The sequence below is a fragment of the Oncorhynchus masou genome, chromosome 25 (assembly GCF_036934945.1).
Source record: "Oncorhynchus masou masou isolate Uvic2021 chromosome 25, UVic_Omas_1.1, whole genome shotgun sequence".
NCBI lineage: Eukaryota > Metazoa > Chordata > Actinopteri > Salmoniformes > Salmonidae > Oncorhynchus > Oncorhynchus masou.
This window is the reverse complement of record NC_088236.1, coordinates 4,045,424-4,072,481: the sequence shown is the minus strand read 5'-3', so window position 1 is coordinate 4,072,481 and position 27,058 is coordinate 4,045,424. Positions and strand designations below refer to the sequence as shown.

The window sequence follows — 27,058 nt, the reverse complement described above, 5'->3', positions numbered from 1 at the left end:
AGTGACATTCCTAATGTAACATCCCCTATTCAGTGACATTCATATTGTAACATCCCCTATTCAGTGTCATTCCTAATGTAACATCCCCTATTCAGTGACATTCCTAATGTAACATCCCCTATTCAGTGGCATTCCTAATGTAACATCCCCTATTCAGTGACATTCCTAATGTAACATCCCCTATTCAGTGACATTCCTAATGTAACATCCCCTATTCAGTGACATTCCTAATGTAACATCCCCTATTCAGTGACATTCCTAATGTAACATACCCTATTCAGTGACATTCCTATTGTAACATCCCCTATTCAGTGACATTCCTAATGTAACATCCCCTATTCAGTGACATTCCTAATGTAACATCCCCTATTCAGTGACATTCCTAATGTAACATCCCCTATTCAGTGACATTCCTAATGTAACATCCCCTATTCAGTGACATTCCTAATGTAACATCCCCTATTCAGTGACATTCCTAATGTAACATCCCCTATTCAGTGACATTCCTAATGTAACATCCCCTATTCAGTGGCATTCCTAATGTAACATCCCCTATTCAGTGGCATTCCTAATGTAACATCCCCTATTCAGTGACATTCCTAATGTACCATCCCCTATTCAGTGGCATTCCTATTGTAACATCCCCTATTCCGTGGCATTCCTATTGTAACATCCCCTATTCAGTGACATTCCTATTGTAACATCCCCTATTCAGTGCATTCCTAATGTAACATCCCCTATTCAGTGGCATTCCTAACGTAACATCCCCTATTCAGTGGCATTCCTAATGTAACAGCCCCTATTCAGTGACATTCCTAATGTAACATCCCCTATTCAGTGACATTCCTATTGTAACATCCCCTATTCAGTGACATTCCTAATGTAACATCCCCTATTCAGTTACATTCCTAATGTAACATCCCCTATTCAGTGACATTCATATTGTAACATCCCCTATTCAGTGACATTCCTAATGTAACATCCCCTATTCAGAGACATTCCTAATGTAACATCCCCTATTCAGTGACATTCCTAATGTAACATCCCCTATTCAGTGACATTCCTAATGTAACATCCCCTATTCAGTGACATTCCTAATGTAACATCCCCTATTCAGTGGCATTCCTAATGTAACATCCCCTATTCAGTGGCATTCCTAATGTAACATCCCCTATTCAGTGGCATTCCTAATGTAACATCCCCTATTCAGTGACATTCCTAACGTAACATCCCCTATTCAGTGGCATTCCTAATGTAACAGCCCCTATTCAGTGACATTCCTAATGTAACATCCCCTATTCAGTGACATTCCTATTGTAACATCCCCTATTCAGTGACATTCCTAATGTAACATCCCCTATTCAGTTACATTCCTAATGTAACATCCCCTATTCAGTGACATTCCTATTGTAACATCCCCTATTCAGTGACATTCCTAATGTAACATCCCCTATTCAGAGACATTCCTAATGTAACATCCCCTATTCAGTGACATTCCTAATGTAACATCCCCTATTCAGTGACATTCCTAATGTAACATCCCCTATTCAGTGACATTCCTAATGTAACATCCCCTATTCAGTGGCATTCCTAATGTAACATCCCCTATTCAGTGGCATTCCTAATGTAACATCCCCTATTCAGTGGCATTCCTAATGTAACATCCCCTATTCAGTGACATTCCTAATGTAACATCCCCTATTCAGTGGCATTCCTATTGTAACATCCCCTATTCAGTGACATTCCTAATGTAACATCCCCTATTCAGTGACATTCCTAATGTAACATCCCCTATTCAGTGGCATTCCTATTGTAACATCCCCTATTCAGTGACACTCCTAATGTAACATCCCCTATTCAGTGACATTCCTAATGTAACATCCCCTATTCAGTGACATTCCTAATGTAACATCCCCTATTCAGTGACATTCCTAATGTAACATCCCCTATTCAGTGACATTCCTAATGTAACATCCCCTATTCAGTGACATTCCTATTGTAACATCCCCTATTAAGTGGCATTCCTAATGTAACATCCCCTATTCAGTGACATTCCTAATGTAACATCCCCTATTCAGTGGCATTCCTAATGTAACATCCCCTATTCAGTGACATTCCTAATGTAACATCCCCTATTCAGTGACATTCCTATTGTAACATCCCCTATTCAGTGCATTCCTAATGTAACATCCCCTATTCAGTGGCATTCCTAATGTAACATCCCCTATTCAGTGACATTCCTAATGTAACATCCCCTATTCAGTGACATTCCTATTGTAACATCCCCTATTCAGTGACATTCCTAATGTAACATCCCCTATTCAGTGACATTCCTAATGTAACATCCCCTATTCAGTGTCATTCATAATGTAACATCCCCTATTCAGTGTCATTCCTAATGTAACATCCCCTATTCAGTGTCATTCCTAATGTAACATCCCCTATTCAGTGACATTCATATTGTAACATCCCCTATTCAGTGGCATTCCTAATGTAACATCCCCTATTCAGTGACATTCCTAATGTAACATCCCCCATTCAGTGACATTCCTATTGTAACATCCCCCATTCAGTGGCATTCCTAATGTAACATCCCCTATTCAGTGACATTCCTAATGTAACATCCCCTATTCAGTGACATTCATATTGTAACATCCCCTATTCAGTGTCATTCCTAATGTAACATCCCCTATTCAGTGACATTCCTAATGTAACATCCCCTATTCAGTGGCATTCCTAATGTAACATCCCCTATTCAGTGACATTCCTAATGTAACATCCCCTATTCAGTGACATTCCTAATGTAACATCCCTATTCAGTGACATTCCTAATGTAACATCCCCTATTCAGTGACATTCCTAATGTAACATACCCTATTCAGTGACATTCCTATTGTAACATCCCCTATTCAGTGACATTCCTAATGTAACATCCCCTATTCAGTGACATTCCTAATGTAACATCCCCTATTCAGTGACATTCCTAATGTAACATCCCCTATTCAGTGACATTCCTAATGTAACATCCCCTATTCAGTGACATTCCTAATGTAACATCCCCTATTCAGTGACATTCCTAATGTAACATCCCCTATTCAGTGACATTCCTAATGTAACATCCCCTATTCAGTGGCATTCCTAATGTAACATCCCCTATTCAGTGGCATTCCTAATGTAACATCCCCTATTCAGTGGCATTCCTAATGTAACATCCCCTATTCAGTGACATTCCTAATGTACCATCCCCTATTCAGTGGCATTCCTATTGTAACATCCCCTATTCCGTGGCATTCCTATTGTAACATCCCCTATTCAGTGACATTCCTATTGTAACATCCCCTATTCAGTGCATTCCTAATGTAACATCCCCTATTCAGTGGCATTCCTAACATAACATCCCCTATTCAGTGGCATTCCTAATGTAACAGCCCCTATTCAGTGACATTCCTAATGTAACATCCCCTATTCAGTGACATTCCTATTGTAACATCCCCTATTCAGTGACATTCCTAATGTAACATCCCCTATTCAGTTACATTCCTAATGTAACATCCCCTATTCAGTGACATTCCTAATGTAACATCCCCTATTCAGTGACATTCCTAATGTAACATCAGCTATTCAGTGACATTCCTAATGTAACATCCCCTATTCAGTGGCATTCCTAATGTAACATCCCCTATTCAGTGGCATTCCTAATGTAACATCCCCTATTCAGTGACATTCCTAATGTAACATCCCCTATTCAGTGGCATTCCTATTGTAACATCCCCTATTCAGTGACATTCCTAATGTAACATCCCCTATTCAGTGACATTCCTAATGTAACATCCCCTATTCAGTGGCATTCCTATTGTAACATCCCCTATTCAGTGACACTCCTAATGTAACATCCCCCTATTCAGTGACATTCCTAATGTAACATCCCCTATTCAGTGTCATTCCTATTGTAACATCCCCTATTCAGTGTCATTCCTAATGTAACATCCCCTATTCAGTGACATTCCTAATGTAACATCCCCTATTCAGTGGCATTCCTATTGTAACATCCCCTATTCAGTGACATTCCTATTGTAACATCCCCTATTCAGTGACATTCCTATTGTAACATCCCCTATTCAGTGACATTCCTAATGTAACATCCCCTATTCAGTGTCATTCCTATTGTAACATCCCCTATTCAGTGTCATTCCTAATGTAACATCCCCTATTCAGTGACATTCCTAATGTAACATCCCCTATTCAGTGGCATTCCTATTGTAACATCCCCTATTCAGTGACATTCCTAATGTAACATCCCCTATTCAGTGACATTCCTAATGTAACATCCCCTATTCAGTGACATTCCTAATGTAACATCCCCTATTCAGTGACATTCCTAATGTAACATCCCCTATTCGGTGACATTCATAATGTAACATCCCCTATTCGGTGACAATCCTAATGTAACATCCCCTATTCAGTGTCATTCCTAATGTAACATCCCCTATTCAGTGACATTCCTAATGTAACATCCCCTATTCAGTGACATTCCTAATGTAACATCCCCTATTCAGTGTCATTCCTAATGTAACATCCCCTATTCAGTGACATTCCTAATGTAACATCCCCTATTCAGTGACATTCCTAATGTAACATCCCCTATTCAGTGACATTCCTATTGTAACATCCCCTATTCAGTGACATTCCTAATGTAACATCCCCTATTCAGTGACATTCCTAATGTAACATCCCCTATTCAGTGACATTCCTAATGTAACATCCCCTATTCAGTGACATTCCTAATGTAACATCCCCTATTCAGTGACATTCCTATTGTAACATCCCCTATTCAGTGACATTCCTAATGTAACATCCCCTATTCAGTGACATTCCTATTGTAACATCCCCTATTCAGTGACATTCCTAATGTAACATTCCCTATTCAGTGACATTCCTATTGTAACATCCCCTATTCAGTGACATTCCTAATGTAACATCCCCTATTCAGTGACATTCCTATTGTAACATCCCCTATTCAGTGACATTCCTATTGTAACATCCCCTATTCAGTGACATTCCTATTGTAACATCCCCTATTCAGTGACATTCCTAATGTAACATCCCCTATTCAGTGACATTCCTAATGTAACATCCCCTATTCAGTGACATTCCTAATGTAACATCCCCTATTCAGTGACATTCCTAATGTAACATCCCCTATTCAGTGACATTCCTATTGTAACATCCCCTATTCAGTGGCAGGTCTCATCTTTCTCAGAGACTGACCATCTCATTCATCACATTCAACCCATCTATTGTTTTCTTAGATTCATGTCTGTGGCCTGAGCCTGACCTCATAATCTCTTATAAAGCTAATAATAAGACATTATAAAGACTCATATGCTTAGAACAAGTAATCAAGTATTGTACCTGCAGGCTTTAAGTAGTCTTACCCACAATTCAACTGGTTTTCTACTGGCCTCTTGCTATTGTCAACCACCTTGGTTTCTACTGGTATATACTGTACCCATTTCCAATGGATTCTTGACCATTTTTCCCCCCAATCACCTTCCACTGTTCTATACACATATCTACAGGTCTCTGCTACTACACCGCCAGTGTCTCCCTTCACTACGTCTTTCACCAAAGCAGTCTGGGTATGCATTCCTCAGATTCCATGGCCGAGGTTCCAGGGACAGTGGCATCATTCATAGCTCTCACTCTTTACAGTACATTAAAGCCAGCCGGGGGGGGGGAAATGGGTTTAATTTAACAGAACAGTATAAGTTAACAAATGTATGACCCAAATAGCACAGCAATCATTAAGAACTGTTTGGTGGACATGTTTACAATAACAGTCAGTGCAGCAACAACTTTTGAGACAAAAGCAATTTATTGAAAGAGTTCATTGGATAATTATTATTATTAGTATTATTATTGATCATTGTTTGTGTTGTTTGAGCAGTTTGTTCTGTTTACAGTTTAACTAGAGCAAAAACCTGAGTGGGAGACTACTGGTGGCGACTCAGCAGCAGTATCTGTGAATGACCATCTGTTAGTGCCACCTAGTGGACACTGTTAAAACAACAACCCAATCGCAACCATTCACTGTAGAATGTATATTATCCATCCAACACAACACAGTAGCACAAAACTCTAATGTAGTCTCTACCCCAACAATCTAACAACATCTACAGGTTCAGAGGAGGAGTAAATGTAGAAGAGAAGATCGTGGGATGATTCATAGGCTGAGTCCCTATGGGCCCTGGACAAAAGTAGTGCACTAAATAGGGAATAGGACCCTGGACAAAAGTAGTGCACTAAATAGGGAATAGGACCCTGGACAAAAGTAGTGCACTAAATAGGGAATAGGACCCTGGACAAAAGTAGTGCACTAAATAGGGAATAGGACCCTGGACAAAAGTAGTGCACTAAATAGGGAATAGGACCCTGGACAAAAGTAGTGCACTAAATAGGGAATAGGACCCTGGACAAAAGTAGTGCACTAAATAGGGAATAGGGCCCTGGACAAAAGTAGTGCACTAAATAGAGAATAGGGTGCCATTTGGGATGATTCATAATGGGAGTTATGGCCCACCATCACCTGAGATAAAGAACCAATTACAACCATCACCTGAGACAAAGATCCAATTACAACCATCCCCTGAGATAAAGAACAAATTACAACCATCACCTGAGATGAAGAACAAATTACAACCATCACCTGAGATAAAGAACAAATTACAACCATCACCTGAGATGAAGAACAAATTACAACATCACCTGAGATAAAGAACAAATTACAACCATCACCTGAGATAAAGAACCAATTACAACCATCACCAGAGACAAAGATCCAATTACAACCATCACCTGAGATAAAGAACAAATTACAACCATCACCTGAGATGAAGAACAAATTACAACCATCACCTGAGATAAAGAACCAATTACAACCATCACCTGAGATAAAGATCCAATTACAACCATCACCTGAGATAAAGATCCAATTACAACCATCACCTGAGATAAAGAAACTAGAATAAAGATCATATTATAACCCTAACCTAGAATAAAGATCCTATTATAACCCTCACCTAGAATAAAGATCCTATTATAACCCTCACCTAGAATAAAGATCTTGTTATAACCCTCACCTAGAATAAAGATCATGTTATAACCCTCACCTAGAATAAAGATCTTGTTATAACCCTCACCTAGAATAAAGATCTTGTTATAACCCTCACCTAGAATAAAGATCATGTTATAACCCTCACCTAGAATAAAGATCTTGTTATAACCCTCACCTAGAATAAAGATCATGTTATAACCCTCACCTAGAATAAAGATCCTATTATAACCCTCACCTAGAATAAAGATCATGTTAAAACCCTCACCTAGAATAAAGATCATGTTTAACCTCACCTAGAATAAAGATCCTGTTATAACCCTCACCTAGAATAAAGATCATGTTATAACCCTCACCTAGAATAAAGATCTTGTTATAACCCTCACCTAGAATAAAGATCATGTTATAACCCTCACCTAGAATAAAGATCCTATTATAACCCTCACCTAGAATAAAGATCCTATTATAACCCTCACCTAGAATAAAGATCATGTTAAAACCCTCACCTAGAATAAAGATCATGTTATAACCCTCACCTAGAATAAAGATCCTATTATAACCCTCACCTAGAATAAAGATCATGTTAAAACCATCACCTAGATTAAAGATCATGTTTAACCTCACCTAGAATAAAGATCCTGTTATAACCCTCACCTAGAATAAAGATCATGTTATAACCCTCACCTAGAATAAAGATCTTGTTATAACCCTCACCTAGAATAAAGATCATGTTATAACCCTCACCTAGAATAAAGATCCTATTATAACCCTCACCTAGAATAAAGATCATGTTAAAACCCTCACCTAGAATAAAGATCATGTTATAACCCTCACCTAGAATAAAGATCCTATTATAACCCTCACCTAGAATAAAGATCCCGTTATAACCCTCACCTAGAATAAAGATCCTGTTTAACCTCACCTAGAATAAAGATCCTGTTATAACCCTCACCTAGAATAAAGATCCCGTTATAACCCTCACCTAGAATAAAGATCCCATTATAACCCTCACCTGGAATAAAGATCATGTTATAACCCTCACCTAGAATAAAGATCCTGTTATAACCCTCACCTAGAATAAAGATCATGTTATAACCCTCACCTAGAATAAAGATCATGTTATAACCCTCACCTAGAATAAAGATCATGTTATAACCCTCACCTAGAATAAAGATCCCGTTATAACCCTCACCTAGAATAAAGATCCCGTTATAACCCTCACCTAGAATAAAGATCCTGTTATAACCCTCACCTAGAATAAAGATCATGTTTAACCTCACCTAGAATAAAGATCCTATTATAACCCTCACCTAGAATAAAGATCCTATTATAACCCTCACCTAGAATAAAGATCCCGTTATAACCCTCACCTAGAATAAAGATCATGTTTAACCTCACCTAGAATAAAGATCTTATTATAACCCTCACCTAGAATAAAGATCCTGTTTACCTCACCTAGAATAAAGATCCTATTATAACCCTCACCTAGAATAAAGATCCTGTTATAACCCTCACCTAGAATAAAGATCCTGTTATAACCCTCACCTAGAATAAAGATCCCGTTATAACCCTCACCTAGAATAAAGATCATGTTTAACCTCACCTAGAATAAAGATCATGTTTAACCTCACATAGAATAAAGATCCTATTATAACCCTCACCTAGAATAAAGATCATGTTATAACCCTCACCTAGAATAAAGATCCCGTTATAACCCTCACCTAGAATAAAGATCCTGTTATAACCCTCACCTAGAATAAAGATCCTATTATAACCCTCACCTAGAATAAAGATCCCGTTATAACCCTCACCTAGAATAAAGATCTTATTATAACCCTCACCTAGAATAAATATCTTATTATAACCCTCACCTAGAATAAAGATCCCGTTATAACCCTCACCTAGAATAAAGATCTTATTATAACCCTCACCTAGAATAAAGATCTTATTATAACCCTCTTATAATCCTGAGATAAAGATCCTATTATAACCCTCACCTAGAATAAAGATCTTATTATAACCCTCACCTAGAATAAAGATCTTATTATAACCCTCACCTAGAATAAAGATCTTATTATAACCCTCACCTAGAATAAAGATCCTATTATAACCCTCACCTAGAATAAAGATCCTATTATAACCCTCACCTAGAATAAAGATCCCGTTATAACCCTCGCCTAGAATAAAGATCCTATTATAACCCTCACCTAGAATAAAGATCCTATTATAACCCTCACCTAGAATAAAGATCCTATTATAACCCTCACCTAGAATAAAGAGCCTGTTATAACCCTCACCTAGAATAAAGATCATGTTATAACCCTCACCTAGAATAAAGATCCTATTATAACCCTCACCTAGAATAAAGATCATGTTATAACCCTCACCTAGAATAAAGATCATGTTTAACCTCACCTAGAATAAAGATCATGTTTAACCTCACCTAGAATAAAGATCCTATTATAACCCTCACCTAGAATAAAGATCCTATTATAACCCTCACCTAGAATAAAGATCCTATTATAACCCTCACCTAGAATAAAGATCCCGTTATAACCCTCACCTAGAATAAAGATAATGTTTAACCTCACCTAGAATAAAGATCCCGTTATAACCCTCACCTAGAATAAAGATCCTATTATAACCCTCACCTAGAATAAAGATCATGTTTAACCTCACCTAGAATAAAGATCATGTTTAACCTCACCTAGAATAAAGATCCTATTATAACCCTCACCTAGAATAAAGATCATGTTATAACCCTCACCTAGAATAAAGATCTTATTATAACCCTCACCTAGAATAAAGATCCTGTTATAACCCTCACCTAGAATAAAGATCCTGTTATAACCCTCACCTAGAATAAAGATCTTATTATAACCCTCACCTAGAATAAAGATCCTATTATAACCCTCACCTAGAATAAAGATCATGTTTAACCTCACCTAGAATAAAGATCCTATTATAACCCTCACCTAGAATAAAGATCTTATTATAACCCTCACCTAGAATAAAGATCCTGTTATAACCCTCACCTAGAATAAAGATCTTATTATAACCCTCACCTAGAATAAAGATCTTATTATAACCCTCTTATAATCCTGAGATAAAGATCCTATTATAACCCTCACCTAGAATAAAGATCCTATTATAACCCTCACCTAGAATAAATATCTTATTATAACCCTCACCTAGAATAAAGATCTTATTATAACCCTCACCTAGAATAAAGATCCCGTTATAACCCTCACCTAGAATAAAGATCCTGTTATAACCCTCACCTAGAATAAAGATCCTATTATAACCCTCACCTAGAATAAATATCTTATTATAACCCTCACCTAGAATAAAGATCCTATTATAACCCTCACCTAGAATAAAGATCATATTATAACCCTCACCTAGAATAAAGATCCCATTATAACCCTCACCTAGAATAAAGATCCTATTATAACCCTCACCTAGAATAAAGATCCTATTATAACCCTCACCTAGAATAAAGATCCTATTATAACCCTCACCTAGAATAAACATCCCGTTATAACCCTCACCTAGAATAAAGATCCTATTATAACCCTCACCTAGAATAAAGGTCCTGTTACAACCCTCACCTAGAATAAAGATCCCGTTATAACCCTCACCTAGAATAAAGATCCTGTTTACCTCACCTAGAATAAAGATCCCGTTATAACCCTCACCTAGAATAAAGATCATGTTATAACCCTCACCTAGAATAAAGATCTTATTATAACCCTCACCTAGAATAAAGATCCTATTATAACCCTCTTATAATCCTGAGATAAAGATTGTATTATAACTTCATAAAGAGATCCTCTTTGAAGGACAGACTTACAGAGCTTCAGTTCCAGAGGTACAGCATCTAGGAGAACATCTCTGCTCTGTCTGTCTGTGGTAAAAGCCTTAAGAGATATGGTATGGGACCTGTTAGTTCGTTTTGATCTAGCCTACATTCCATTTTCCGCTCTCAGAATTCATCAAATTCCTACCTCCAAGACGGTTACAGAGAGAGAGAGACAGAGAGAGAGAGAGAGACAGAGACAGAGAGAGACAGAGACAGAGACAGAGAGAGAGAGAGAGAGAGAGACAGAGAGAGAGAGAGACAGAGAGAGAGAGAGAGAGAGAGAGAGAGAGACAGAGAGAGAGAGAGAGAGAGAGAGAGAGAGAGAGAGAGAGAGAGACAGAGACGAGACCATGTCACTATTATTCGAGTCACAAGGTCTGAGTCTCAAGTAAAACTCGAGTCGAGTACAAGTCGTGCATTCTAAGAGCAAGTCAAGTGGAGTCACAAGTTTTCAAGTAAATGTGCATTAAAAAAAATGCATCTATACAGGAAACGCCTTGTGGAACTACAAATCGTTGTCTATTTATTGAGGCTACCAGACAGCCCTTTTCATGATTTCGCCTACAACCCATTTTGATGATGTAATTGTAAAATAGGGCCCTTGTAGCAGCCGTTAAGGGCACGACACCAGCAGAACGCAAGGCAGGTTGACGTGCTCAGAGTGTACATTTATTTACAGATCTTGGTGATCCAATGGTGAAATCGTCATATCGTAAAGCAATAAGGCCCGAGGGGGTGTGGTATATGGCCAATATACCACAGCTAAGGGCTGTTATTATGCACAACGCAACATGGAGTGATAGGACACAGCCCTTAGCCGTGGTATATTGGCCATATACCACAAACCCACAACGATGCCTTATTGCTATTATAAACTGGTGACCAACGTAATTAGAGTGGTAAAAATACATGTTTTGTCATACCCATGGTATATATGGTCTGATATACCACGGCTTTCAGCCAATCAGCATTCAGGGCTCGAACCACCCAGTTTATAATACAAAATATACAAGTAGATTGACCAAATATACACGAGTCCAAAATAAATGTATCAAGACTGTATCAGGCCTACGCTGTCTTATCTGAACAGACACAGATAGAGGGCCAGACTGTACAGCCTCCCCTTGAGAAACCAAATATAATCTAACAGGTAGAGGGCCAGACTGTACAGCCTCCCCTTGAGAAACCAAATATAATCTAACAGGTAGAGGGCCGGACTGTACAGCCTCCCCTTGAGAAACCAAATATAATCTAACAGGTAGAGGGCCAGACTGTACAGCCTCCCCTTGAGAAACCAAATATAATCTAACAGGTAGAGAGCCAGACTGTACAGCCTCCCCTTGAGAAACCAAATATAATCTAACAGGTAGAGGGCCAGACTGTACAGCCTCCCCTTGAGAAACCAAATATAATCTAACAGGTAGAGGGCCAGACTGTACAGCCTCCCCTTGAGAAACCAAATATAATCTAACAGGTAGAGGGCCAGACTGTACAGCCTCCCCTTGAGAAACCAAATATAATCTAACAGGTAGAGGGCCAGACTGTACAGCCTCCCCTTGAGAAACCAAATATAATCTAACAGGTAGAGGGCCGGACTGTACAGCCTCCCCTTGAGAAACCAAATATAATCTAACAGGTAGAGGGCCGGACTGTACAGCCTCCCCTTGATAAACCAAATATAATCTAACAGGTAGAGGGCCGGACTGTACAGCCTCCCCTTGAGAAACCAAATATAATCTAACAGGTAGAGGGCCGGACTGTACAGCCTCCCCTTGAGAACAAATATAATCTAACAGGTAGAGGGCCGGACTGTAATATATAAATAATAATATAATATATCCCATTTAGCAGACGCTTTTGTCCAAAGCGACTTACAAGTCAGCTGGGGCCACTACTTTTACATATGGGTGGCCCCAGTGGGAATCGAACCCACGACGCTTGGCGTTGCAAGCGCCATGCTCTACCGACTGAGCCACACAGGACTGTACAGCCTCCCCTTAATCTAACAGGTAGAGGGCCGGACTGTACAGCCTCCCCTTGAGAAACCAAATATAATCTAACAGGTAGAGGGCCAGACTGTACAGCCTCCCCTTGAGAAACCAAATATAATCTAACAGGTAGAGGGCCGGACTGTACAGCCTCCCCTTGAGAAACCAAATATAATCTAACAGGTAGAGACCTACATAATATAAGCACTTGCCCCCAGGACCATACAATTATTATTTTTTACCTTTATTTAACTGGGCAAGTCAGTTAAGAACAAATTACTTATTTACAATGACGGCCTACCAAAAGGCAAAAGGCCTCCTGCGGGGACAGACGGGGCCTGGGATTAAAATAAATAAATAAAATATAAATATAGGACAAAACACACGTCATGACAAGAGACAACACAACACTACATAAAGAGAGACCTAAGACAACAACACAGTATGGTAGCAACACAACACAACAACATGGTAGCAACACAACATGACAACACAGCATGGTAGCAACACAACATGACAACACAGCATGGTAGCAACACAACATGACAACACAGCATGGTAGCAACACAACATGACAACACAGCATGGTAGCAACACAACATGACAACATGGTAGCAACACAACATGACAACATGGTAGCAACACAACATGACAACACAGCATGGTAGCAAGACAACATGACAACACAGCATGGTAGCAACACAACATGACAACACAGCATGGTAGCAACACAACATGACAACACAGCATGGTAGCAACACAACATGACAACACAGCATGGTAGCAACACAACATGACAACATGGTAGCAACAAAACATGGTAACAGCACAAAACATGGTACAGCCATTGTTGGGCACAGACAACAGCACAAAGAGCAAGAAGGTAGAGACAACAATACAGCACGAGAAGCAGACGAAAACTGTCAGTAAGAGTGTCCATGATTGAGTCTTTGACTGAAGAGATTGAGATAAAACGGTCCAGTTTGAGTGTTTGTTGCAGCGACTGGAACTTATAACCAATAAACTGATTTTACAATGTAAAAGGCCATTTCCACATCCATTGGTACATTCCTCTTAACCAGATATGATGATTATTAATGATATTTCAACACCATGCATACACGGAACAATCATTTTTCTCCTATTCAACGTTCTGACTCCAAAGCGTGTTGCGCGGGCCACGTAGCCGATTTCTATACGCACTGAGACGCGCACGGTCCTCTACGCGCAGCAGACACACGGAACGCAGACATAACCCTGGAAATGTGAACAAACGAAACCAGACATTGAATTAAATTTACAGAACTTCTACCTCATGAGTCTTGAGAATTGTTAATGTCCACTGAGTGAGAAATGATTGGCTAAATAAAATAAAGTGTATCGTAGCAAGCCTATCACACATGAAACATACAACGTGGGCATGTTGCAACAAACGGTACGGGATGGAGTGATTCAACGCCAGCAATTATTGTAGTATTATATGGAATATATATTTACGACATATGGCCTATGCTTTTTCAATGTGTCAAATCAACGGTAAACATTTCAATAAGACACAAAACAAACAAAAATCACTCCACTTGGCGGGAAGTTTGGAGAGCAAGAGGTGAAGAGCCGCGCGCCTGTGACGCGTCTTCACCTCAGTAATAATAAAATGTAACAACGAATTCCAAATGCAAGCGTCATACATTAAGTAAATTATCAATGTCAATCATTAGATACATACCCAAAACACCAGTAGGCCTATGTTAGTAATTGTTGCCCCATCGCTGGTGAGCGTTCAATGTAACAGTTAATATTCTTGATCAGCAAACAATTTTTGGAGCTGCATATTTATTTATTATGGCAATTGTACCCAGTGGTGTAAAGTACTTAAGTAAAAAACACTTTAAAGTACTACTTAAGTACTTTTTGGGGGGGGGGGGGGGTATCTTAACTTTACTATTTATATTTTGACTACTTTTACTTCACAAAATGTCTAATGAAAATAATTTACTTTTAAACTCCCATATATTTTCTCTGGACACCCAAAAGTACACGTTACATTTTGAATACTTAGCAGGACAGGAAAATGGTCCAATTCACACATTTATCAAGAAAACATCCCTGGTCATCCCTACTGCCTCTGATCTGGAGGACTCACTAAACAGAGAACATCCCTGGTCATCCCTACTGCCTCTGATCTGGAGGACTCACTAAACAGAGAACATCCCTGGTCATCCCTACTGCCTCTGATCTGGAGGACTCACTAAACAGAGAACATCCCTGGTCATCCCTACTGTCTCTGATCTGGAGGACTCACTAAACAGAGAACATCCCTGGTCATCATCCCTACTGCCTCTGATCTGGAGAACCCACTAAACAGAGAACATCCCTGGTCATCCCTACTGCCTCTGATCTGGAGGGCTCACTAAACAGAGAACATCCCTGGTCATCCCTACTGCCTCTGATCTGGAGGGCTCACTAAACAGAGAACATCCCTGGTCATCCCTACTGCCTCTGATCTGGTGGACTCACTAAACAGAGAACATCCATGGTCATCCTTACTGCCTCTTATCTGGTGGACTCACTAAACAGAAATGCTTTGTTTTTAAATTATGTCTACGTTTTGGAGAGTGCCCCTGGCTATAGGTTAAAAAAATAACATATGTGCTGTCTGGTTTGCATAATATAAGGAATTTTAAATGATTTATACATTTCTGTGTACAGCTATAGTATGATACAGAGGGAGAGCAGAATGAGTCTAGACTACCATTCTGTAGGCTGGCTCAGTAGCCCACAGTAAGATTCCAGTCGGACTACTGTAGACTCTCACTTTCCATTGGGCAGTTGAAGGGAACTAGCACTTCCTGTGTAATCACCCCCATAAAGCCGATCATAGAAAGGAATTTAATTTGGGGCCTCAGCAGAGCAGCCAGACAGTAAAACCTGCCAATCCGGCTTGGGAACGACAGCTTTAATCCACAACCCATCTGGAACCCACAGACAGACAACGACTTGGTAAATCAAAATAAAAAAGGATGTTTGTTTTCCCTGTAATACTACTTGCCACTTAGCACGTTTACGAAGTTGGCTTGAGCCCAGATCGGTTCCCAATCACCCAACCTCATTACTAACTACCAACAAGCCATTTGAAGAAGTTGGCTTTAGCCCAGATCGGTTCCAAATCACCCAACCTCATTACTAACTACCAACAAGCCATTTGACGAGGTTGGATTTAGCCCAGATCGGTTCCCAATCTCCCAACCTCATCACTAACTACCAACAAGCCATTTGACGAGGTTGGATTTAGCCCAGATCGTTCCCAATCTCCCAACCTCATTACTAACTACCAACAAGCCATTTGATGAAGTTGGCTTTAGCCCAGATCGGTTCCCATTCTCCCAACCTCATTACTAACTACCAACAAGCCATTTGATGAAGTTGGCTTTAGCCCAGATCGGTTCCCATTCTCCCAACCTCATTACTAACTACCAACAAGCCATTTGATGAAGTTGGCTTTAGCCCAGATCGGTTCCCATTCTCCCAACCTCATTACTAACTACCAACAAGCCATTTGATGAAGTTGGCTTTAGCCCAGATCGGTTCCCATTCTCCCAACCTCATTACTAACTACCAACAAGCCATTTGATGAAGTTGGATTTAGCCCAGATCGTTCCCAATCTCCCAACCTCATTACTAACTACCAACAAGCCATTTGATGAAGTTGGCTTTAGCCCAGATCGGTTCCCAATCTCCCAACCTCATTACTAACTACCAACAAGCCATTTGATGAAGTTGGCTTTAGCCCAGATTTAGCCCGGTTCCCAATCTCCCAACCTCATTACTAACTACCAACAAGCCATTTGATGAAGTTGGCTTTAGCCCAGATCGGTTCCCATTCTCCCAACCTCATTACTAACTACCAACAAGCCATTTGATGAAGTTGGCTTTAGCCCAGATCGGTTCCCAATCTCCCAACCTCATTACTAACTACCAACAAGCCATTTGATGAAGTTGGCTTTAGCCCAGATCGGTTCCCAATCTCCCAACCTCATTACTAACTACCAACAAGCCATTTGATGAAGTTGGCTTTAGCCCAGATTTAGCCCGGTTCCCAATCTCCCAACCTCATTACTAACTACCAACAAGCCATTTGATGAAGTTGGCTTTAGCCCAGATCGGTTCCCAATCTCCCAACCTCATTACTAACTACCAACAAGCCATTTGATGAAGTTGGCTTTAGCCCAGATTTAGCCCGGTTCCCAATCTCCCAACCTCATTACTAACTACCAACAAGCCATTTGATGGAGTTGGCTTTAGCCCAGATCGGTTCCCATTCTCCCAACCTCATTACTAACTACCAACAAGCCATTTGACGAAGTTGGCTTTAGCCCAGATCGGTTCCCAATCTCCCAACCTCATTACTAACTACCAACAAGCCATTTGATGAAGTTGGCTTTAGCCCAGATCGGTTCCCAATCTCCCAACCTCATTACTAACTACCAACAAGCCATTTGACGAGGTTGGCTTTAGCCCAGATCGGTTCCCAATCTCCCAACCTCATTACTAACTACCAACAAGCCATTTGATGAAGTTGGCTTTAGCCCAGATCGGTTCCCAATCTCCCAACAACACTGAAAAAAGGCGTTGGTCCAATGTTTCATGAGCTGAAATAAAAGATCCCAGAAACGTTTCATACTTCAGTGGGCAAATGCTCATCTTCGATGGCCACTGGCACGCTGGAGAAGTTTGTTCTTCACGGATTAATTGTGGTTTCAACTGTACCGGGCAGATGACAGACAGCGTGTATGGCTTTGTGCCCCATGGTGGCAGTAGGGTTATGGTATGGGCAGACATAAAATACGGACAATGAACACAACTGAATTTTCTCAATAGCAACTTGAATGCACAGAGATGCCGTGATGAGATCCTGAGGCCCATTGTCGTGCCATTCCTCCGCTGCCATCACCTCATGTTTCAGCATGATAATACACGGCCCCATGTCACAAGGATCTGGACACAACTCCTGGAAGCTGAACATGTCCCAGTTCTTCCATGGCCGTTATACTCACCAGACATGTCACCCATTGAGCATGTTCGGGATGCTCTGGATCGCCGTTGTTCCAGTTCCCGCAACTTCGCACAACCATTGAAGAGGGGTGGGAAAACATTCCACAAGTAGTTGAATTTTTTGATTTTGATGTATTTGGAAATACACTTGGAAAGATTTTTGAAACACTCAAATACACTCCCATGCATTTAGCCCAGGTATTTGAAAATAATATTTTACAAATACTAATTCAAATACTAAAATAAAATGACTTGTTTTTGCACTGTGTATTTGAGACCTGTGAACCCAGGTCTGAAACCAATAAACACTGGATCATAGAGGCCTCTTTTCTCTCCCTCTCTTCCCATAGCTCCATCCAACACTTGTATTTCTGTACCACCGATCCAAACCCACTGATCAATCGCCTTGCAGGCACTGATAGACCATTATACCCTGGCAGCATAGCCCGCCTTAGCCTGGGAATCAGTCACACTTTAACTTTCAGATGAATATCTGCCTGCGGTCCCCTGTCTGCCCCACACCACAATGACTAAGAAAAGCATTTGAACAGATGATTAAACAACATTATTCAATCTGAGAGCCAGGGCTTGTATCTTTTATACAAGTCTCTAATTCTTTCCCTCGGAAGGCAAAGTGTGCCCCCCGAATGGCACCCTATTCCCTATGTAGTGCACTACTTTAGACCAGAGTCCTATGGGCCCTATTCCCTATATAGTGCACTACTTTAGACCAGAGTCCTATGGGCCCTATTCCCTATATAGTGCACTACTTTAGACCAGAGTCCTATGGGCCCTATTCCCTATATAGTGCACTACTTTATACCAGAGTCCTATGGGCCCTATTCCCTATATAGTGCACTACTTTTGACCAGTGCCCTATAGGGAATAAGGTGCAGTTTGGGACACAAGATAAGTCACCACTATGTGGGCAGGCAGAGTTACCACTCCTACTGGTTGTGGGAAAAAGGAGAAGAGTGTTTTTTCACAGGTCCATGAGAAAAGAGCCAGCTCACAACTTCCTCATCCTCCTGGTATAGTTCGTCTCACAGCCCGGGGAAAAGTCTGATATCCCTCCTTCCAACTTTCCCTCGCCAACGTTTAGTTTTTCTCTTTCTGTCTGTCTTTTACACTCTCCCTTTTCTCTTCCTGACTTTCTCACAGCCCCGGGAACAGTCTGATAACCCTCTTTCCAAATTTCTCTCCCTTCTCCAACTTTTAGTTTCTCTCTTTCTGTCTGTCTTTCACACTCTCCCTTTTCTCTTTCTTACTTTCAAACAAGAGAGAAAAGAAGAGAGACATCAGACGTAGCCTGAAGAATCCTAGTTCAAACATCTAGTACTGGTACTCAGACAGGCTCTTATCCCTAGACTGACAGTACTGGTACTCAGACAGGCTCTTATCCCTAGACTGACAGTACTGGTACTCAGACAGGCTCTTATCCCTAGACTGACAGTACTGGTACTCAGACAGGCTCTTAACCCTAGACTGACAGTACTGGTACTCAGACAGGCTCTTATCCCTAGACTGACAGTACTGGTACTCAGACAGGCTCTTAACCCTAGACTGACAGTACTGGTACTCAGACAGGCTCTTAACCCTAGACTGACAGTACTGGTACTCAGACAGGCTCTTATCCCTAGACTGACAGTACTGGTACTCAGACAGGCTCTTATCCCTAGACTGACAGTACTGGTACTCAGACAGGCTCTTATCCCTAGACTGACAGTACTGGTACTCAGACAGGCTCTTATCCCTAGACTGACAGTACTGGTACTCAGACAGACTCTTATCCCTAGACTGACAGTACTGGTACTCAGACAGGATCGTTTCCCTAGACTGACAGTACTGGTACTCAGACAGGCTCTTAACCCTAGACTGACAGTACTGGTACTCAGACAGGCTCTTAACCCTAGACTGACAGTACTGGTACTCAGACAGGCTCTTATCCCTAGACTGACAGTACTGGTACTCAGACAGGCTCTTATCCCTAGACTGACAGTACTGGTACTCAGACAGGCTCTTATCCCTAGACTGACAGTACTGGTACTCAGACAGGCTCTTATCCCTAGACTGACAGTACTGGTACTCCGACAGGATCGTTTCCCTAGACTGACAGTACTGGTACTCCGACAGGATCGTTTCCCTAGACTGACAGTACTGGTACTCAGACAGGCTCTTAACCCTAGACTGACAGTACTGGTACTCAGACAGGCTCTTATCCCTAGACTGACAGTACTGGTACTCAGACAGGCTCTTATCCCTAGACTGACAGTACTGGTACTCAGACAGGCTCTTAACCCTAGACTGACAGTACTGGTACTCAGACAGGCTCTTAACCCTAGACTGACAGTACTGGTACTCAGACAGACTCTTATCCCTAGACTGACAGTACTGGTACTCCGACAGGATCGTTTCCCTAGACTGACAGTACTGGTACTCAGACAGGCTCTTATCACTAGACTGACAGTACTGGTACTCAGACAGGCTCTTATCCCTAGACTGACAGTACTGGTACTCAGACAGGCTCTTATCCCTAGACTGACAGTACTGGTACTCAGACAGGCTCTTAACCCTAGACTGACAGTACTGGTACTCAGACAGGCTCTTAACCCTAGACTGACAGTACTGGTACTCAGACAGGCTCTTAACCCTAGACTGACAGTACTGGTACTCAGACAGACTCTTATCCCTAGACTGACAGTACTGGTACTCAGACAGGCTCTTAACCCTAGACTGACAGTACTGGTACTCAGACAGGCTCTTAACCCTAGACTGACAGTACTGGTACTCAGACAGGCTCTTAACCCTAGACTGACAGTACTGGTACTCAGACAGGCTCTTATCCCTAGACTGACAGTACTGGTACTCAGACAGGCTCTTATCCCTAGACTGACAGTACTGGTACTCAGACAGGCTCTTATCCCTAGACTGACAGTACTGGTACTCAGACAGGCTCTTAACCCTAGACTGACAGTACTGGTACTCAGACAGGCTCTTATCCCTAGACTGACAGTACTGGTACTCCGACAGGCTCTTATCCCTAGACTGACAGTACTGGTACTCAGACAGGCTCTTAACCCTAGACTGACAGTACTGGTACTCAGACAGACTCTTAACCCTAGACTGACAGTACTGGTACTCAGACAGGCTCTTAACCCTAGACTGACAGTACTGGTACTCAGACAGGCTCTTATCCCTAGACTGACAGTACTGGTACTCAGACAGGCTCTTATCCCTAGACTGACAGTACTGGTACTCAGACAGGCTCTTATCCCTAGACTGACAGTACTGGTACTCAGACAGGCTCTTAACCCTAGACTGACAGTACTGGTACTCAGACAGGCTCTTATCCCTAGACTGACAGTACTGGTACTCCGACAGGCTCTTATCCCTAGACTGACAGTACTGGTACTCAGACAGGCTCTTAACCCTAGACTGACAGTACTGGTACTCAGACAGACTCTTAACCCTAGACTGACAGTACTGGTACTCAGACAGGCTCTTAACCCTAGACTGACAGTACTGGTACTCAGACAGGCTCTTATCCCTAGACTGACAGTACTGGTACTCAGACAGGCTCTTATCCCTAGACTGACAGTACTGGTACTCAGACAGGCTCTTATCCCTAGACTGACAGTACTGGTACTCAGACAGGCTCTTAACCCTAGACTGACAGTACTGGTACTCAGACAGGCTCTTATCCCTAGACTGACAGTACTGGTACTCCGACAGGCTCTTATCCCTAGACTGACAGTACTGGTACTCAGACAGGCTCTTAACCCTAGACTGACAGTACTGGTACTCAGACAGACTCTTAACCCTAGACTGACAGTACTGGTACTCAGACAGGCTCTTAACCCTAGACTGACAGTACTGGTACTCAGACAGGCTCTTATCCCTAGACTGACAGTACTGGTACTCAGACAGGCTCTTATCCCTAGACTGACAGTACTGGTACTCAGACAGGCTCTTATCCCTAGACTGACAGTACTGGTACTCAGACAGGCTCTTATCCCTAGACTGACAGTACTGGTACTCAGACAGGCTCTTATCCCTAGACTGACAGTACTGGTACTCCGACAGGCTCTTATCCCTAGACTGACAGTACTGGTACTCAGACAGGCTCTTATCCCTAGACTGACAGTACTGGTACTCAGACAGGCTCTTATCCCTAGACTGACAGTACTGGTACTCAGACAGGATCGTTTCCCTAGACTGACAGTACTGGTACTCAGACAGGCTCTTAACCCTAGACTGACAGTACTGGTACTCAGACAGGCTCTTAACCCTAGACTGACAGTACTGGTACTCAGACAGGCTCTTATCCCTAGACTGACAGTACTGGTACTCAGACAGGATCGTTTCCCTAGACTGACAGTACTGGTACTCAGACAGGCTCTTAACCCTAGACTGACAGTACTGGTACTCAGACAGGATCGTTTCCCTAGACTGACAGTACTGGTACTCAGACAGGCTCTTAACCCTAGACTGACAGTACTGGTACTCAGACAGGCTCTTAACCCTAGACTGACAGTACTGGTACTCAGACAGGCTCTTAACCCTAGACTGACAGTACTGGTACTCCGACAGGCTCTTAACCCTAGACTGACAGTACTGGTACTCAGACAGGCTCTTAACCCTAGACTGACAGTACTGGTACTCAGACAGGCTCTTAACCCTAGACTGACAGTACTGGTACTCCGACAGGCTCTTAACCCTAGACTGACAGTACTGGTACTCAGACAGGCTCTTAACCCTAGACTGACAGTACTGGTACTCAGACAGGCTCTTAACCCTAGACTGACAGTACTGGTACTCCGACAGGATCGTTTCCCTAGACTGACAGTACTGGTACTCAGACAGGCTCTTAACCCTAGACTGACAGTACTGGTACTCAGACAGGCTCTTAACCCTAGACTGACAGAGCAGCAGAGGGTTGGGCGTTGGATGGCTGAAGTTTCACCTGCAAAGATGTTGATGAAAGTTTATGGAAAGTATATGGAAATTATATGGAAGTATATGAAAGTATATGAAAGTATATGAAAGTGAATGGAAGTATATGGAAGTATATGAAAGTATATGAAAGTATATGAAAGTATATGGAAGTATATGGAAGTATATGGAAATTATATGGAAGTATATGAAAGTATATGAAAGTATATGGAAGTATATGGAAGTATATGAAAGTATATGGAAATTATATGGAAGTATATGAAAGTATATGAAAGTATATGAAAGTATATGGAAGTATATGGAAGTATATGGAAGTATATGAACGTATATGGAAGTATATGGATTGGTCCTAAAATATTTTCTACTTTTACATCTCTTGTCCTCCAAAACAGCATGAAACCATCCTTCTCCACTAACCACACATATTACACTTTACCAGAGCCTCTGGGAGAAAAACCATTGAGCTATTTTCAATCCAGTTCCCTCACACAGCTGTATGGGAAGGAAGGAAGGAAGGAAGGAAGGAGGGAGGGAGGGAGGGAGGGAGGGAGGGAGAGAGGGAGTGAGGGAGGGAGGGGAGAGAGGGAGGGAGGGGGAGAGGGAGGGAGGGAGGGAGGGAGGAAGGAAGGAAGGAAGGAAGGAAGGAAGGAAGGAAGGAAGGAAGGAAGGAAGGAAGGAAGGAAGGAAGGAAGGAAGGAAGGGAGGGAGGGAGGGAGGGAGGGAGGGAGGGAGGGAGGGAGGGAGGGAGGGCATCCTTTTGATGCCATGTCACTTGATGCCAGTATAACTAAGCCTGACTTGACACACACACACACACACACACACACACACACACACACACAAAAACACACACAATTCCAAGAATGCTGCTCATCAGCAGATACAGTTTATATTGCATGAAATGATAATGTGATGTTGCCAGTCAGGACATGGAATGATAATGTGATGTTGCCAGTCAGGACATGGAATGATAATGTGATGTTGCCAGTCAGGACATGGAATGATAATGTGATGTTGCCAGTCAGGACATGAAATGATAATGTGATGTTGCCAGTCAGGACATGGAATGATAATGTGATGTTGCCAGTCAGGACATGGAATGATAATGTGATGTTGCCAGTCAGGACATGGAATGATAATGTGATGTTGCCAGTCAGGACATGAAATGATAATGTGATGTTGCCAGTCAGGACATGGAATGATAATGTGATGTTGCCAGTCAGGACATGGAATGATAATGTGATGTTGCCAGTCAGGACATGGAACGATAATGTGATGTTGCCAGTCAGGACATGGGATGATAATGTGATGTTGCCAGTCAGGACATGGAATGATAATGTGATGTTGCCAGTCAGGACATGGAATGATAATGTGATGTTACCAGTCAGGACATGGAATGATAATGTGATGTTGCCAGTCAGGACATGGAATGATAATGTGATGTTCCAATCAGGACATGGAATGATAATGTGACGTTCCAATCAGGACATGGAATGATAATGTGACCAGTCAGATGTCCAGTTGCTTTATGAAATTAAACCTCTATTTCCAGCATCTATCTTTCTGTCATGGTAATACTCTTCGTGGTCAAGCTAATGTTGACTCTAACATGGAACCTTGGACTTGCTGTCAAGTCTTCCTATAACGGGACCGAAACATGTCGTTTTTCACACTATATTCCCCTCATTTCCTCAGATGTGTGTTCAGAAGTACAGAGACACCACTGGAGAGATGTCGACCATGGCTGGCCTCCCTCCCTCTCTTCCTCCACACTCCCTTCCCTTCCTCTCTTCCTCCTCCCTCCCTTCGCTCTCTTCCTCCTCCTCCCTCCCTTCGCTCTCTTCCCCCTCCCTCCCTCCCTCCCTCCCTCCCTCCCTCCCTCCCTCCCTCCCTCCCTCCCTCCTCACTCCCTTCCCTCCCTCTCTTCCTCCTCCCTCCCTTCCCTCCCTCTCTTCCTCTTCCCTCCCTTCGCTCTCTTCCTCCTCCCTCCCTTCGCTCTCTTCCCCCTCCCTCCCTCCCTCTCTTCCTCCTCTCTTCCTCCTCACTCCCTTCCCTCCCTCTCTTCCTCCTCACTCCCTTCCCTCCCTCTCTTCCTCCTCCCTCCATTCCCTCCCTCCCTTCCCTTCCTCTCTTCCTCCTCCCTCCCTTCGCTCCCTTTGCTCTCTTCCTCCCTCCCTCCCTCCCTCTCTTCCTCCTCTCTTCCTCCTCCCTTCCTCCCTCTCTTCCTCCTCCCTCCCTCCCTTCCCTCCCTCCCTCCCTCTCTTCCTCCTCTCTTCCTCCTCCCTCCCTTCCCTCTCTTCCTCCCTCCCTCCCTCCCTCCCTCTCTTCCTCCTCCCTCCCTTCCCGCTCTTCCTCCCTGCCTCTCTTCCTCCTCACTCCCTTCTCTTTCTCTCTTCCTCCTCCCTCCCTTCCCTCTCTTCCTCCCTCCCTCCCTCTCATCCTCCTCCGTCCCTCCCTCCCTTCCCTCTCTTCCTCCCTCCCTCCCTCCCTCCCTCCCTCCTCTCTCTCTTTCTCCCTCCATCTCTCCCTCCCTCTCTCCCTCCCTCTCTCCCTCTCTCTCTCCCTCCCTCTCTCCCTCCCTCCCTCCCTCACAGTCACGCAACCTCCTTTTGGAGCCATGTCACATGATGCCAGTCTAACTAAGTCTGACTTGACACACACACACACACACACACACACACACACACACACACACACACACACACACACACACACACACACACACACACACACACACACACACACAGACAGACACACAGACACAGACACACAAAAACACACACAATTCCAAGAATGCTGCTCATCAGCAGATACAGTTTATATTGCATGGAATGATAATGTGATGTTGCCAGTCAGGACATGGAATGATAATGTGATGTTGCCAGTCAGGACATGGAATGATAATGTGATGTTGCCAGTCAGGACATGGAATGATAATGTGATGTTGCCAGTCAGGACATGGAATGATAATGCGATGTTGCCAGTCAGGACATGGAATGATAATGTGATGTTGCCAGTCAGGACATCGAATGATAATGTGATGTTGCCAGTCAGGACATGGAATGATAATGTGATGTTGCCAGTCAGGACATGGAATGATAATGTGATGTTGCCAGTCAGGACATGGAATGATAATGTGATGTTGCCAGCCAGGACATGGAATGATAATGTGATGTTCCAGTCAGGACATGGAATGATAATGTGATGTTGCCAGTCAGGACATGGAATGATAATGTGATGTTGCCAGTCAGGACATGGAATGATAATGTGATGTTGCCAGTCAGGACATGGAATGATAATGTGATGTTGCCAGTCAGGACATGGAATGATAATGTGATGTTGCCAGTCAGGACATGGAATGATAATGTGATGTTGCCAGTCAGGACATGGAATGATAATGTGATGTTGCCAGTCAGGACATGGAATGATAATGTGATGTTCCAATCAGGACATGGAATGATAATGTGATGTTGCCAGTCAGGACATGGGATGATAATGTGATGTTGCCAGTCAGGACATGGAATGATAATGTGATGTTCCAGTCAGGACATGGAATGATAATGTGACCAGTCAGATGTCCAGTTGCTTTATGAAATTAAACCTCTATTTCCAGCATCTATCTTTCTGTCATGGTAATGCTCTTCGTGGTCAAGCTAATGTTGACTCTAACATGGAACCTTGGACTTGCTGTCAAGTCTTCCTATAACGGGACCGAAACATGTCGTTTTTCACACTATATTCCGCTAATTTCCCCTAATGTCGACCATGGCTGGCCTTCCTCCTCCCTCCCTTCCCTCTCTCCCTCCCTCCCTCCCTCCTCTCTCTCTTTCTCCCTCTCTCTCTCTCACTCCCTCCCTCCCTCCTCTCTCTCTTTCTCCCTCCCTCCCTCCCCTCTCTCTTTCTCCCTCTCTCTCTCTCTCTCTCTCTCTCTCTCGCTCTCTTCCTCCTCCCTTCCTTCCTTCCCTCCCTCTCTCTTTCTCACTCTCTCTCTCCCTCCCAGTCTCAAGTAGTTGTCATGTGTCCAATAGACTCTCTCTCTTCACTGCCAACGAACCACAGAGTCTGCCTGGCCAAACACACTGAGGGCATTTG

The 27,058-nt window shown here is 42.6% G+C and overlaps 1 protein-coding gene across 1 annotated transcript in view; it reads right to left on the bottom strand.

Moving 5' to 3' along the window:
• LOC135513697 (PDZ domain-containing protein 2-like) overlaps positions 1-27,058 on the bottom strand; it is a 230,329-nt gene that overhangs the window by 201,545 nt on the left and 1,726 nt on the right. The window lies entirely within an intron of this gene.